The sequence below is a fragment of the Pristiophorus japonicus genome, chromosome 20 (assembly GCF_044704955.1).
Source record: "Pristiophorus japonicus isolate sPriJap1 chromosome 20, sPriJap1.hap1, whole genome shotgun sequence".
Classification (NCBI taxonomy): domain Eukaryota; kingdom Metazoa; phylum Chordata; class Chondrichthyes; family Pristiophoridae; genus Pristiophorus; species Pristiophorus japonicus.
In genome coordinates, this window is record NC_091996.1 from 34,573,573 (window position 1) to 34,588,497 (window position 14,925).

Genomic DNA, 14,925 nt, shown 5'->3' on the forward strand with positions numbered 1-14,925 from the left:
GGCTAAGGGGTTATGGGGAGCGGTCAGGGAAGTGGAGCTGAGTCCATGATCAGATCAGCAATGATCTTATTGAATGGTGGAGCAGGCTCGAGGGGCCGTATGGTCTACTCCTGCTCCTATTTCTTATGTTCTTATTAAATGTAACTTTGCGAAAGGCAAATTTTGGACTGCTGTCAGAAAGTTCTTCATCGGCACGTGGAATGGGCTTCCAGGTAGTATTTGAGTAGATTAAGGAGTCAGAAGCCTGGGACTCGTTTAAGAAGCTGCTGGATGCTGTGATGGAGAGACTGTAGGTGTTCCTGTATGGATGAACTATGTTGGGCTGAATTGCTTTCATCCTCTGTGTCTGTCTTGTGAACTATCTCTCTGTGCCCCAACACCAGCATAGAACTTCTGTGATCAGATGCAGTCACAGTGGCTAAGTTATCACAGTTGAATATCTACAATTCATACAGAGTTGAGGAACTAGTGAGTTAAATACCACTTTTATTGCATCTCTGCTTCTTTGAAGCTACAATTGTTTCTGTGCCGTAGTCTTAATTAAAGGGTTTTTATGACTAGTGAAAAAAATATATACCAGTGCAGCCTTCGGTCGCCTGATGAAAAGAGTGTTTGAAGACCAAGATCTCAAACCCGACACCAAGCTCATGCTCTACAGAGCAGTAGTGATACCCGCCCTACTATGTGCCTCAGAGACATGGACTATGTACAGCAGGCACCTCAAAGCACTGGAGAAGTACCAGCAGCACTGCCTCTGCAAGATCCTGCACATCCATTGGCAGGATAGGCGCACCAACGTCAGTGTTCTCATTCAGGCCAACATCCCCAGCATCGAGGCAGTGACCACACTCGATCAGCTCTGGTGGACGGCCCACATTGTCCGCATGCCCGATACTAGACTCCCGAAACAAGCACTCTACTCTGAGCTACGTCATAGCAAGCGAGTCCCAGGAGGGCAGAGAAAACACTTCAAGACCGTCCTCAAAACTTTCTTGAAAAATGTAACATCCCCACCGTCTCCTGGGAATCCCTGGCCCAAGACCGCCCAAAGTGGAGGAGAAGCATCCAAGAAGGCGCTGAACATTTTGAGTTTTTTTGTCGGGAGCACGCGGAAGCCAAGTACAAACAGCGGAGGGAGCGTACGACAACCCAAACACCACACCCACCCGTCCCTTCAACCATTGTCTGCCCCACCTGTGACAGAGACTGTAGATCCCACATAGGGCTCATTAGTCACCTTGCAACTCATAATATTGGTGTGGAAGCAAGTCATCCTCGATTCCGGGGGACTGCCTGAGGAGAAGAAGAAGAAGCTGCTTCTTTGAAGCTACAATGGTTTCCGTGCCTTAGCCTTAACCAAAGGGTTTTCGTGACAAGGGAAAAAATTTATTTTTGACACCTGCTTTATTTCCTCTTGTTTTCAGTGCGGTGTATCCCGCTGTTGATATAAATGGGTCAATGAACAGCAGGAAGTGATTATGGACAAAGAAGTGAAGAAAGCAACCTTATCACGTAATGCGATCAAGCACTTTATAGGTAAAGACCTGCAGAGCAGGTGATCGCTACAATGGTTAACAGACAGAAGCAAAAGTTTACAGACAGGCCTGTTTTACTGTCTCTGGACCACAAGAATTTGTGAGTTTTTGGAGCTTGCACAAACACGGGGATTATTTTGTGCTTTGTAGAACATGTTGTTGAACAAGCAGCATAAACGTTCTTTGCAGCTTTGCACAGATTATCACGAGAATCTTTCAGGCAGTTATATCGACAATATATGTTATTTTTAACAATCCCATCCTTAAAATATGCCGTGCTATTGGCAATAATTCCCAAGGTGACTTTGTAGTAGTCGTTGGCAATGCTTCCTGTAATGTATTTGCTTCATGGGTTCTTTGCTTAAGAATCCATAGCAACATATTGCTATCAAGAACTAGTTGATTTATTAACAACGGGTTAACAATCATACGACACATTACCAGTTCATCCACTAGGCTCACAACTGCATGCCTCATCGTGCATGACCTAGACCCAACTGGCTGGGGTTTTATTGAGTCTTGTGAACATCACGTGACTGGCTAAGCTACTCACAATGCAACAGCTCTACAACTATTTTGGTAGAACGTAAAATCAAAAGCCCCCTTTTGGCAAGGGCGCTAGAACCCACAAATTAACAATTTAAACTTTTACAAAAACTGCAACAGCTCTACAAACCTGTAAGCATGCATTACCTTTTCCATGGTTCTGTAGGAAGGTCCATTACAGACATTACTGAAAAATGAATGGAATCAAGGAATGCAATTCCCAAACACCGGGTAAGAATCCCAGACTCTCATGTAATAAAAACAGCATTAACCACTGACCCCAATGTGTGATCAACAAGGGAGCTCACACCTTTCGTCAGATGAGCTCCTGATAAGAGGAACTTTTTGTCGCCGCCCACAATGAAATCCAAGCAGAGGGACACCTCGCCCATGCCCATGTGTTTACTATGCTGAGTTCAGACGCATGATGACTCTACAATGTTCAGCTCCATTCACAACTCCTCCGATAATGAAGCAGCCCATGCCCGTCTACAACAGGACCTGGGCAACATTCAGGTTTCGGCTGAAGATTGGCAGGCAGCATTTACGCTACACAAGTGCCGGGCAATGACCATCTTCAATGGCCATCTCCCCTGACCTCCAAATGCACTAGCATCATTGAGTCCTCCACTAGCATCATTGAGGTCTCGTCTATCAATATCCTCAGGGTCACCATTGACAAAGAAGCTTAACTGGACCAGCCATGTCAACAACGAGGCTACAAGAGCAGGTCAGAGGTTGGGCACTCTGTGATGAGTGGCTCATCTACTGACCCCTTAAAGCTGTCCATCATCTACAAGGCTCAAATCAGGAGTGTGCTGGAATATTCCACACTTGCCTACAGCTGCAACAACACTCAAGAACCTTTCCACCATCCAGGACGCAGCAGGTTAACTGATCTGCACCTCTGTCACTGGACTCAATAGGTACCCCCTCCACCACTAGCATACTGTAGCTCCAGAATGTATGATCTACAGGATGCACTGCAGCAGCTAACCAAAGTTATTTCAGCAGCAATTCCCAGACCCACGACCTCTACCACAGAGAAGAACAAGAGCATCAATATCATGGGGACGTCATCATCTCGACATATAGCACCATCCCTTCATCGTCACTGGGTCAATATCCTGGAATACCCGACCTGGCACCATCGCAGGAGCACAAGGATTGCTGCGGTTCACAGGAGAAGGCCCACCACTGCCGCCTCAGGGCAGCCAGCGAGACATTAAATATGGCTTTGGTAGTGTTGCCCAAATCTGCAAAGGAGTAAAAATAAACGACCTGGCTTCTGTCCGCCCCTCCTCCCTCTCCTTAAAAAGAAAAAAAGAAAGACTTGCATTTATATAGCGCCTTTCACGACCACCGGACGTCTCAAAGCGCTTTGCAGCAAATGAAGTACTTTTGGAGTGTAGTCACTTTTGTAATGTGGGAAATGCGGCAGCCAATTTGCGCACAGCAAGCTCCCACAAACAGCAATGTGATCATTGTTATGTGTGCATGTCAATGATGTACTGATTTACTGTAACACTAGACCTGAATGTACCTGCACCCTCTATATACCTTAACTGTACACCAGAGGGTGCTGCTGCTGGAGACCTAAGGGTCACCTGCACACTGCATGTCACCCATGTCACGCAGCCTCAGACTGTACCCCATGAAATGTCACATGGGTTGTATCGCTCAGAAAAGGGCTTGGCACCCTCAGGGGCTTCACCGACTCTGTAAACATCTCAGTATTGGGGTCTTCCTGCTGCCCTTCATTGTCCAGCTCATCCTCGTCCTAATGTTGACGAAGAATATCTGGACTGACGGCTTCCGGATCATGCTCTGCATCTACTTCTGCTTCAGTTTCTGTCTCTTCCTGATGTGCAACATCTGTAAAACATAACAGAGCAGATGATTGGCTAGCAGCAGGGGAGGGGGCAGAGTGACATGAGTACACGGGTCACACAGCGCAGGCTCTTTTCAAAGACCACGATGCCAACCCAGAGTGTGCAATTTGCAGGGTTTACCCTCTCTCGATAACTTGGGCCCAGCGTCCACATTGGTGGTTGATCCTCTTTTGTGAGATTGAATCCTACCAGCGACCCTCTGTTCCACGGCTGTTAGTTGCTGCCTACTTGGCGCACCTCCTCCAGTTGTTGACCTTTCTCGGTTGATCTGTGACACCTTCCTCTGCAAAGATGAAAATGGAACATATCAAGAGAGGGTCCTTCTGCTGTGGTGGCCACACACACACACACACACACACATATTAGTCACATTTACAAGTGTAATTGCAGTGCATAAATAAAAATATTTCTGACAGTAATTGCTTGGCCGAGGTCCTACCACTGCTTTTTGACCTGTGTGTCGCTTCTCAGGGTCATGGCCACTGCATTAAACTCTTCTGCAACTTGGTCCCAAAGTTTTGCGAGTACAGAGGGTTCAGATTCTTTTGTCCCATTCTCCCTTTGTTCTCCAGCACGTCCCATCTCCTCTCAATTATGTCTACCAGGGGCTCAATTTCTTCTGCTAGAAATCTCTTGGCCCTTCCCGCTTCCTCTTCTCCTTGTTCTTCTCCTTCCCCTTCCTCTTCCCTTGGATCCATCTTTTGCAGCTAAAATTTAAATGACCATATCCTGCTCCGATCCCAATGTGTTCTCACGAGCTGCTGATCCAGACCAGGAAGTCCACTGTGGATGCCCGTGCATACCTGTCACGTGGAAAAAGTGATTTTTTTTTTTGGCGCATGCTCACAGACTTTTTGGCGCACACTTGAAGCTCTGCCCCCAGATTTAACTTCGGGTACTGCAGCGCCAAAATGAAATTTTACTTTGACGAAAGTTGTACTTATTTTGCCCGGCGCAATCGGGCACAAAATAATCGGCCGTTCATCCACCTGGGCACCAAAAATCAGCAAAGAAGAAAATTGAGCCCAAGAAAGTTTATTCCAAGGGCTAGAACGTCTACTTTTTTTGCCTGCTTAACGCCCACTTAACGCCCATTTTACCGCTGAAATGACGTATAACGCCCATATATCGCCCATTTTGGCACAAAATGGAAACTGACGGGCATTTTTTGGAAACTTATCGCTGAGTGTTACTTTCCCCATGTGCTTAACACAGGGAAAAACTATTACCGGCCGTCCACTTTTTTGGGGCGAAATCATCGGAATGGGCAAAGTCAACGCTCATAATACCGCCCAGCGTTAATTTCCGCACAGAATTAACGGCGAGATTCAATAATACCACCCGCCCACTTTTTTTTGTTGAAAAGAGCATATTTACCGAAACTAACAGCCATGAGATCGGCCAGCGTCCTTTTCACCACATTGCACACATATCGCCCACAGTATCGCTCGCCCAAAAAACTACCCTGAAAAAATGGAACTAACCGGGACTAATCACAGCGCTATGGACGCCATGTTCTACATCACATGTCGCATCTTTTAAAAGGCCACTGTGCTTCAACCTCGGCAGAGTTCAGATGTACTCTGCAGGTCGTTGGAGTTGATGTGAACATCTCTACAAACATCTTGCCCATACTGTGACCAATTAGAATTGAATAGATGTCTTCGTCGGGGCATTCCTTGTTTGTGACCAATCGGTGGAAAACAGCAATGGGGCCTGTCCTTTCTCACCCTCTCGTGATGACCAATTACATGCAGCAGACTCGAGATCGCCGAAGGTGCGCTCCAGTGCATTATGTGCCCAATGTAAGACGTGACAGACTGATGAGGAGGACCAGACGTTACACCCACTGCAAGTACAAGGAGAAGCATTCTTACCTCGACTTGCCCGACATCACCTGCCTTCGGAGACTGCGCTTCCACAAAGAGGTTATCACTGAGGTATGCCAGCTGATAAGGGGAGATCTGCAGCCTGCCAGCACCATCAGTATTGCACTGTCCATCGAGGTCAAAGTCACCACGGCACTGTCGTTCTACGCCTCGGCCACAGCTGGAGACATTTGCGGACTTTCTCAGCATGCCACACATTGCTGCATTAGATAGATCACTGAAGTCCTGTACGCACACAGGAGAGACTTGATCAGCTTCCCTATGGCCAGGGAGGCACAGAGTGAGAGGGCTCTAGGATTCTCCAGAATTGCAAGCATCCCCAAGGTGCAGGGAGGAATAGACTGCACGCACATCGCAATGCGGGCACCATTTCAGGATGCAGAGGTTTTCAGGAACCGCAAGGGATTCCACTTCCTGAATGTCCAACTCGTTGTCGACCACCTGCAAATTATAATGGCAGTAAATGCTCAATTTCCGGGCAGCATCCATGATGGTCACATCCTGCATGAGAGCACTGTATCTGACTTGTTTAACAATCAGCCACAAGATCAATGCTGGATGCTTGGTGACAAAGGATATAGCCTTGCCACCTGGCTGATGAACCCCCCTGTGTGACACCCACACCGAGGCCGAGAGGCGATACAACGAGAGCCACATGCAATATCGTCGAGAAAACCATTGGAGTGCTGAAGCAGCGCTTTAGATGCCTGGACCACTCAGGAGATGAGCTCCAATACCACCTTGAGCAGGTAGCTCAATTCGTGGCAGTGTGCTCCATGCTGCACAACTTGGCTATCAGGAGGAGACAAGAATTGCCTGATGAGTCTGACAGTCCACCTCACCAGAGAGAGGAAGAGGAGGACGAGGAGGCAGACGCTGACATTGGCCCAGACAATCAGGCTGACGCTGAAACCATGCCCCTGCCCCCCTGTAGACAACATGAAAGGGCCCATGGTGGCATGATAGCTGCAAGAGCCTTATGTCAGGAGCTCATCAATAATCGCTTTGACTGAAAGAACGTTGGTGTTATTTACAAGGCTGACACACTGCTGGCTGTGAAGGTGATACATCAATGGTGGGCATCACCTTGGTGACAGTTAAAGTTTAAGTTGATTGAAGTTAAGTGTAATTATACCCTTTGATGTTAAGGAATCACCAGCGTGTAACGGTGCAGCTATCTGAGCCAATGCGCTACAAGATTTTGTTAAATAAAAAACATTTAAACCGAACATTCATCTGAAATTATCAGTATTTCTGTACAAACCAATCCTCGCCCCCCCCCCCCTCTCGCTTCTCCTCCCCACCTCTACCCCTTCCCCTCCTGATTCCAAGCCGCCTGGCCGAGGAGCTCCTCAGGTGATGCTTCATTGGCGGGGGGGTGGCGGATGACAGCCGAAAAGCTGCTTGGACCAATACGTACAGGAGAGGACGGTCCCGAGGTGGGAACGTGCTCCGAGTCAGAAGTAAGATGTTGCTGCTGACTCTCGTGTGGTTGGCAATGGGAGTGTGGCACCTTGGGGTGCAGTGCCGCGCTCCGGGACCACTGGGAGCCCTCTGCCCCCAGTGTTCCTGGCTACCAGCTCCAGGGCCTCCTCCATCCCTTCCATGTTATATCTTATTTGTTGGACCAAAACTCGGTGCCAACTATGTTCTTAGTAGGCTTTTTGCTGCTGGTGAATCTCCCTCGTGCCTCCCACAACAGCCAAACAAGCACACTCCACACCCATACAAGCTTTCAGTGCCTCTCAGCTCCCTCTCTTTCTGTCTCCTCTTCTGCACATGTAATGATGACCCTTGACCTCCTGAATCGCGGGAATCGAGCGTTGCCATGCCGCTGCTAATGTTGGCGACATTTTACGGCAGAAGGTCAAAAAAATTTAGCGCTAACGCCCATTTCATATCGCTCGCGGTAACGCCCACTTTCAAAAATGGAAACTAGGTGCTTTTAAAATGGGCGAGAAGCCGGCGATCTGAAAACCCTTTTTTACAGCCCACGCTGGCAATATCGTCCATTTTTGGGAGATAATTACAAAAGTGGAGATTCTAGCCCCAAGTTTTCATTTGTCAGGTTGTAATACTGCGAACTGCCATGAGAGGGAGACATACACCAGTGGGTGTTGAGCTAAAGGTTCATTTCTCATTCATCTGACTGTGCAGTTACATTCTACTTTCCAGGGAAAGATAAACGTTCAAACTTATCGCTGCATAATTTTGATGATATCAATCACAGGGGAGTTATCACCGGTGTCCTGGTCAATATTTATCCCTCAATCATAACAAAAACAGATTATGTGGTCATTATCGCATTGCTGTGTGTGGGAGCTTGCTGTGCACAAGTAGGCTGCCGCATTTCCTACATTACAACAGTGACTGCACTCCAAAAGTACATCATTGGCTGTAAAGCGCTTTGAGACGTCCATGGCCGAGATGCACTGCCCAGCACAGGGGCCCACACAGCCCAGTACCCTAACCGCATTTTGGGATCACGTGGGCCTGGGACACCAGTCACAATATAATATTCTCTGATAATAATGGTGAGTTCCATTTGTACGAGCTCCCATTACTATCAATGAGAATCCCCCCAAAAACACAGAAACACAACACAATAAATTAAAATAAAATACCACATGTTTAAAATAAATTAAAATTGAATTAAATTAAATGTTTTAGGAAAAAAATTACCTTAATGGGCAAGCTTTTTAACATCAAAGTTAGTGATAAAATTTAATTCTATTTTTTAAAACTCTTACACTGGTAAAAGCAGGCGTAATTGCCCGCTGTTGACAGGCATAAGAGTTTGAAGGACATTCACTGGGCAAATAGCCCAAATCTCCGTCCACGGAGGCCCTGTGCTTTCGTATGCGTTGGAACTGTCAAATGAAATTTCGACAGTTTGCAAGTGCTGGATTTCGGCCCATGTGCATTGCGCATCTAAACCCGGAACTTGCGGGGGCCTCTTTGGGCGCGGACACAGATTGTACGCAGCCGGGGAGGCCGCGATTGCAGGGCCATGATGTGGTTTCTGCACTGAATCAGATTAGAGCAGAACCAGGAAAGAACCGTGTCCCAGAGGTGGCTGCGAAGGAGAAACGGCGGAGAGGATGGCAGGCTCAGTGGTGTGAAGGTGGCGGAGAGGTCAGGAAGGATGAGGAGAGACAGGATGCCACACAGTCCATCGTTCTGCTTGAAGACAGAAGCACAGCTCAGTAGTTTGACTTTTTCCCCCCCTATTAATTAATGTCAAAGATTATTTTAAACAAAATGAAGAATTAAACACCTGAGGTTCATCGATAGAAAATACTGGAATAGGCAGTGGACCAATTGCATGTTTTACATCATCTAACTACAAGGGAAGGCTGACAGGGTCTGTGGCTCTCGTATTGGACTGTTCAGCCACCAAAGAACTCACTTCAGGAGTGGAAGCAAGTCTTCCTCGATCCCGAGGGACTGTCTATGACGATGATGACAAGGGAAGATGCTGACTCAACACGTTAGCTGCCCAGATGGAGTGCAGACAATGAGGTGTATGTATTGTTTTGTATTCCATACTTATGTAGGCTGTTCAATCACTTTGATAGACCCTGTCTGCTTATGCGTCAGCTTGTAACTGGTTTAAACACAGGGACTGTCCTTATTGCTTCACATATTGAGGTAGACCATTCAATTAAGAACATAAGAAATAGGAACAGGAGTAGGCCATACGGCCCCTCGAGCCTGCTCCGCCATTTAATAAGATCATGGACTCAGCTCCACTTCCCCGCTCGCTCCCCATAACCCCTTATTCCCTTATCATTTAAGAAACTGTCTATTGTGAGCCCATCGCAGCTAATCGCAGACCTGTCCACTGCATATCTATGTACACACACTATCTAACAGAGACCGGGAGATAGTGATCAGGAGCAGGAAAACTGATAACTTGGGAGGAAAAGAATAAGTGTCTCAATCCCAACAGCGATCAGTTAGCTTGACACAGACCGAAGATTGAATCGTCATCATCCGTATGGTTGCGTTTCACACGAGACAGTCAGTCCCAATTTTAACCTTGGAATGAGCAACAAGCTCCGACTGGCCGACGTGAGGTCCGGGAGATGTTAACTCCCGTTCCTCATTAACGTAGTCCAGGCCCGACGACTGCCCGAACCAGCGGTATTGACGTGAGGTGAGCAGGTGAGACGGGACAAGCACAGCAGCCGTCTGTCCCTGACACACCTGCGCCTCCTGACCCACAAGGCAACCAGGAAAAAAGTGAATTTATTATCGGTCCAGGCCTCTCCTGGGCCTGCTGTTCGTTGCCGTCCAGCGTTCCTGGCAGGGCTGGCACCAGGTGCCAAATGTGCGACGACGTGTAAAAATCTCGCCGGTGTCTGAATGACATCAGCAGACGCCAAGTTTGAATAGAATTGAGGCAATCGTCTGCCTGGGGCAAGGACGTCACAAGCTGCCCAAAACATGCCTGTTAAAATGATGGCAGCGCGAAGTCAACAGGTGTCAATTTAACCCCCGCCCTGTTCTCATCGGATGCAGGGCGGTTATAACAGGGGCACTAGAACCGAAAAATTAACAAATGAAACTTTAGAACATTAAAACAAATCAAATTAAAATTTGGTTGCCGGGGGTGATGATGCACTCCAGTCCCTCCGGCGCCCACCTCTCGCGGAAGGCCGAGAGCGTACCGGTGGACACCGCGTGCTCCATCTCCAGGGACACCCTGCCTCAGATGTAACCAATGTAACCATGAGGGGAACAGGTGATAGCGAACGTCTGATGCACTCAGCTGCGATGGGCTCGCAACAGCCACAACCCCGCCTCCTCTCCACCCCCGGACCCCCCAAAGAAGGATAACATTGGAATAAAAAATTACTACATATTCTAGCGGCATATATATATATATATATATTATTTAATAAAGTGACATGCTTCGCTCTTGTGAACAGCATTTAAATATCAATCATAAAATGTGAAAACAGGTAACTTGTTGGGACACATTCATTTCTAATCCGATATGGTCTTTGGAAAAGTACATGGAATCAATCCCACTTTGGCTGCTCCTCATTGAGCAATGAAGTCACCTGCTTAGTTTTATTGAAAGGGACCGTGGATCTCGTTGATTGAGTTCAGTGGAAGGAATGGCTAAGGCCTTGCAAAGAAATTGTGCCATGCCTAGAAATAAAGGGCGATGGTGCAGCTCTGTAAAGCACTGATGATGAAGCAATTGCTTTGACTACAGCTGTCCGCCTTGTCCTCCTTCCTCCATTTCCCTGTCATAGTGCCAGTGTTAGTCCAGACACTTCTGTAGCTGGCAGGGTGGGGAGGGCTGTGCCATGGTACAGGGCTGGAGTCAAGTACCAACGTTGCTGCCCCTCCGACAGGACAGACTGAGCACTGCCAAAGTGTTAGATCCAAGGAAGAGGCATATAAATTGGCCAGAAAAAGCAGCAAACCTGAGGATTGGGAGAAATTTAGAATCCAGTAGAGGACAAAGGGTTTAATCAGGAGAGGGAAAATAGAGTATGAGAGTAAGGTTGTAGGGAACATAAAAACTGACTGCAACAGCTTCTATAGATATGTGAAGAGAAAAAGATTAGTGAAGACTAAGGTAGGTCCCTTGCAGTCAGAATCAGGGGAATTCATGATGGGGAACAAAGAAGTGGCAGACCAATTGAATAAATACTTTGGTTCTGTCTTCACAAAGAAAGACACGAATAACCTCCCGAAAATACTAGGGGACCGAGGATTGAGCGAGAAGGGGGAACTGAGGGAAATCTTTAATAGTCAGGAAATTGTGTTAGGGAAATTGAAGGAACTGAAGGCCAATAAATCCCCGGGGCCTGATAGTTTGCATCCCAGAGTACATAAGGAAGTGGCCCGAGAAATAGTGGATGCATTGGTGGTCATTTTCCAACAGTCTATCAACTCTGGATCAGTTCCTATGGACTGGAGGGTAGCTAATGTAACCCCACTTTTTAAAAAAGGAGGGAGAGAGAAAACGGAATTATAGACCAGTTAGCCTAACATCAGTAGTGGGGAAAATGCTGGAATCAATTATTAAAGATGTAATAGCAGCGCATTTGGAAAGCAGTGACAGGATCGGTCCAAGTCAGCATAGATTTATGAAAGGGAAATTATGCTTGACAAATCTTCTAGAGTTTTTTGAGGATGTAACTAGTAGAGTGGATAAGGGAGAACCAGTGGATGTGGTGTATTTGGACTTTCAAAAGGCTTTTGGCAAGGTCCCACACAAGAGATTAGTGTGCAAAATTAAGGCACATGGTATTGGGGGTAATGTACTGATGTGGATAGAGAACTGATTGGCAGACAGGAAGCAAAGAGTGGGAATAAACGAGTCCTTTTCAGAATGGCAGGCAGTGACTCGTGAGGTGCAGCAGGGCTCAGTTCTGAGACCCCAGCTATTTACAATATACATTAATGATTTAGACAAAGGAATTGAGTGTAATATCTCCAAGTTTGAAGATGACACTAAGCTGTGTATCAGTGTGAGCTGCGAGGAGGTAGCTCGGAGGCTGCAGGGGGACTTGGACAGGCTAAGTGAATGGACAAATGCATGGCAGATGCAGTATAATGTGGATAGGTGTGAGGTTATCCACTTTGGTGGCAAAAACAGGAAGGCAGATTATTATCTGAATGGGGACAGATTAATAAAAGGGGAGGTGCAACGAGACCTGGGTGTCATGGTACATCAGCCATTGAAGGTTGGCATGCAGGTACAGCAGGTAGTAAAGAAGGCAAATGGTATGTTGGCCTTCATAGTGAGGGGATTTGAGTATTGGAGCAGGGACGTCTTACTACAGTTGTACAAGGCCTTGGTGAGGCCACACCTTGAGTATTGTGTGCAGTTTTGGTCTCCTAATTTGAGGAAGGATGTTCTTGCTATTGAGGGAGTGCAGCAAAGGTTCACCAGACTGATTCCCGGGATGGCAGGACTGACATAGGAAGAAAAACTGGATCGACTAGGCTTATATTCACTGGAATTTAGAAGAATGAGAGGGGATCTCATAGAAACATACAAAATTCTGACGGGATTGGACCAGTTTGATGCAGGAAGAATGTTCCCATTGCTGGGAAGTTCCAGAACCAGGGTTCACAGTCTAAGGATAAGGGGTAGGCCATTTAGGACCGAGATGAGCTGAAATTTCTTCACTCAGAGAATTGTGAACCTGTGGAATTCTCTACCACAGAAAGTTGTTGAGGCCAGTTTGTTAGATATATTCAAAAGGGAGTTAGATGTGGCTCTTACGGCTAAAGGGATCAAAGGGTATGGAGAGAAATCAGTAATGGGGTACTGAGGTGAATGATCAGCCATGATCATATTGAATGTTGGTGCAGGCTCGAATGGCCGAATGGCCTACTCCTGCACCTATTTTCTATGTTCCTATGTTTCTAAGGTTGTGAGCCGAGGGACAGGGAGCCCAGGAGCTAGGTTTACGGCCTCCTCATTAGCAGACAAGTTGTCAATGACACCACCGGCCAGCCATTTTGCCCTGCTTCTTTCCAGAAGCTTCTCCTCAGTGTGACAAGCAATCCCTCACCCTTCCCTCCTAAACTATGTACAAATAGTGTAAAGTCCTGTCCCCTCAGTACAGATTCACACGAGGCATGTAGTGAAGTCAAGGTCACTCTGGACCTGCACCTTTATTTCACAGCTCTGGAATGCCGCACTTGCCTAAGATCTGTCCTTATATACCTGTCTCTTGCAAGTGCACCCCTGGTGGTAAGGTATGCTGGTGGTTACAGGTCATATCTTATTACAGTCATGTATAGCATGTTAGGATACAGTTATATATAATAATGTAAGATACATGACATCACCCTCTCTCAGGTGGTCTACGCTCTCGCGTGGAGCGTCTGAGTTGTGGTTCAGTTGTTTGCCTTGGTGTCTATTTCTTTTATGCGGCCACAATTGTTCAAATTGTCGAGTGCCCATGAGAGATTGACTCGCTCCCGTATCCAGCTCCATGTTGACAAATATCCCGTTGAGTAGGACCCTCATCATTATAGGAGGCGTCCTGTTGTAGGAGCAGTGGCCATTGATTGTGTTGACTCGCTGTACATTGGTGTCCCGGGTACTGTCCCCACCATCTTCTGGTCCGCTTTCCGACCCATCCGATTCGTATACCAGCCGAGCTGCCGTTGTTTTGCACATGCGGGCCAAATATTCACAATTTCTGCTGAAATCGACATCCCCTTGACGAGTGCCCACCCCCACACCTCCAGCACAGACCTATTCCATTGTTCAAAGTGTTCACAAAGAATGAGCTGCATCTGGCTGATCTCTCTTGAGCTTCTCTCAGTTTGTAGTTGATTGCTCACATTGTGGGTTGATGAGGAGTGAACGGCTGTTCCTGTGGCCCTTGATGGCTTCTGCCTGCTGTCGAGAGCCTGTTCTCCCGGTTTTGTCTGTTTGTGGGGGTAGAAGCTCGTTTAGTGCTGTGAACTTCTTGTTCCGATATTTTGTTAGTTGTCGTACCTGCATTGAAATCAACCTCGTTTCTTCTTCCCCTACCAAGAATGTCTGTGCAACCAGTGCTGCTGCCTCTAAGGTCAGGTTCTTGGTCTCTATGAGCTTTCGGAATATGCCTGCGTGGCCTATTCCTTCAATGAAAAAATCTCTCAACATTTCTCTCCTCAGTTCATCAACTCACATAAACTAGCCAATCTCCGAAGTTCCGCCACGAAGTCGGGTATGCTCTGGCCCACACAGCGTCTGTAGTTGTAGAACCTGTGTCTGGCCATGTGTAGGCTGCTCGCTGGCTTCAGGTGGTCTCTTACCAGTGCGCTCAATTCTTCAAACGACTTGCTTGCTGGTTTCTCGGGTGCCAACAGATCCTTCATTAAAGCATATGTTTTCGAGCCACAGCTGGTCAAGAGATGGGCTCTTCTCTTGTCTGCCTTATCGTCGCCTAACCAGTCTTTGGTTACAAAGCTTTGCTGGAGCCTTTCTATAAAGTTCTCCCAATTGTCTCCCGCATTGTGCTTTTCATCTGATCTGTTGTTCGCCATTCTGTGGATTCTGTAATCCCGTAACTCGTTGCCACTGTAAAGTCC

At 47.1% G+C, this 14,925-nt stretch overlaps 1 long non-coding RNA gene across 1 annotated transcript in view; it reads right to left on the reverse strand.

The window, feature by feature from the left end:
- Positions 1–3,824: 3,824 nt before the first annotated feature.
- LOC139232912 (uncharacterized) overlaps positions 3,825–14,925 on the reverse strand; it is a 41,702-nt gene continuing 30,601 nt past the window's right edge. The window contains exons 2-3 of the long non-coding RNA XR_011588098.1: positions 4,094–4,256; positions 3,825–3,956 (exon numbers count right to left, since the gene is read on the reverse strand). This is a non-coding gene — a long non-coding RNA (uncharacterized lncRNA). The remainder of the gene's footprint in view (positions 3,957–4,093; positions 4,257–14,925) is intronic.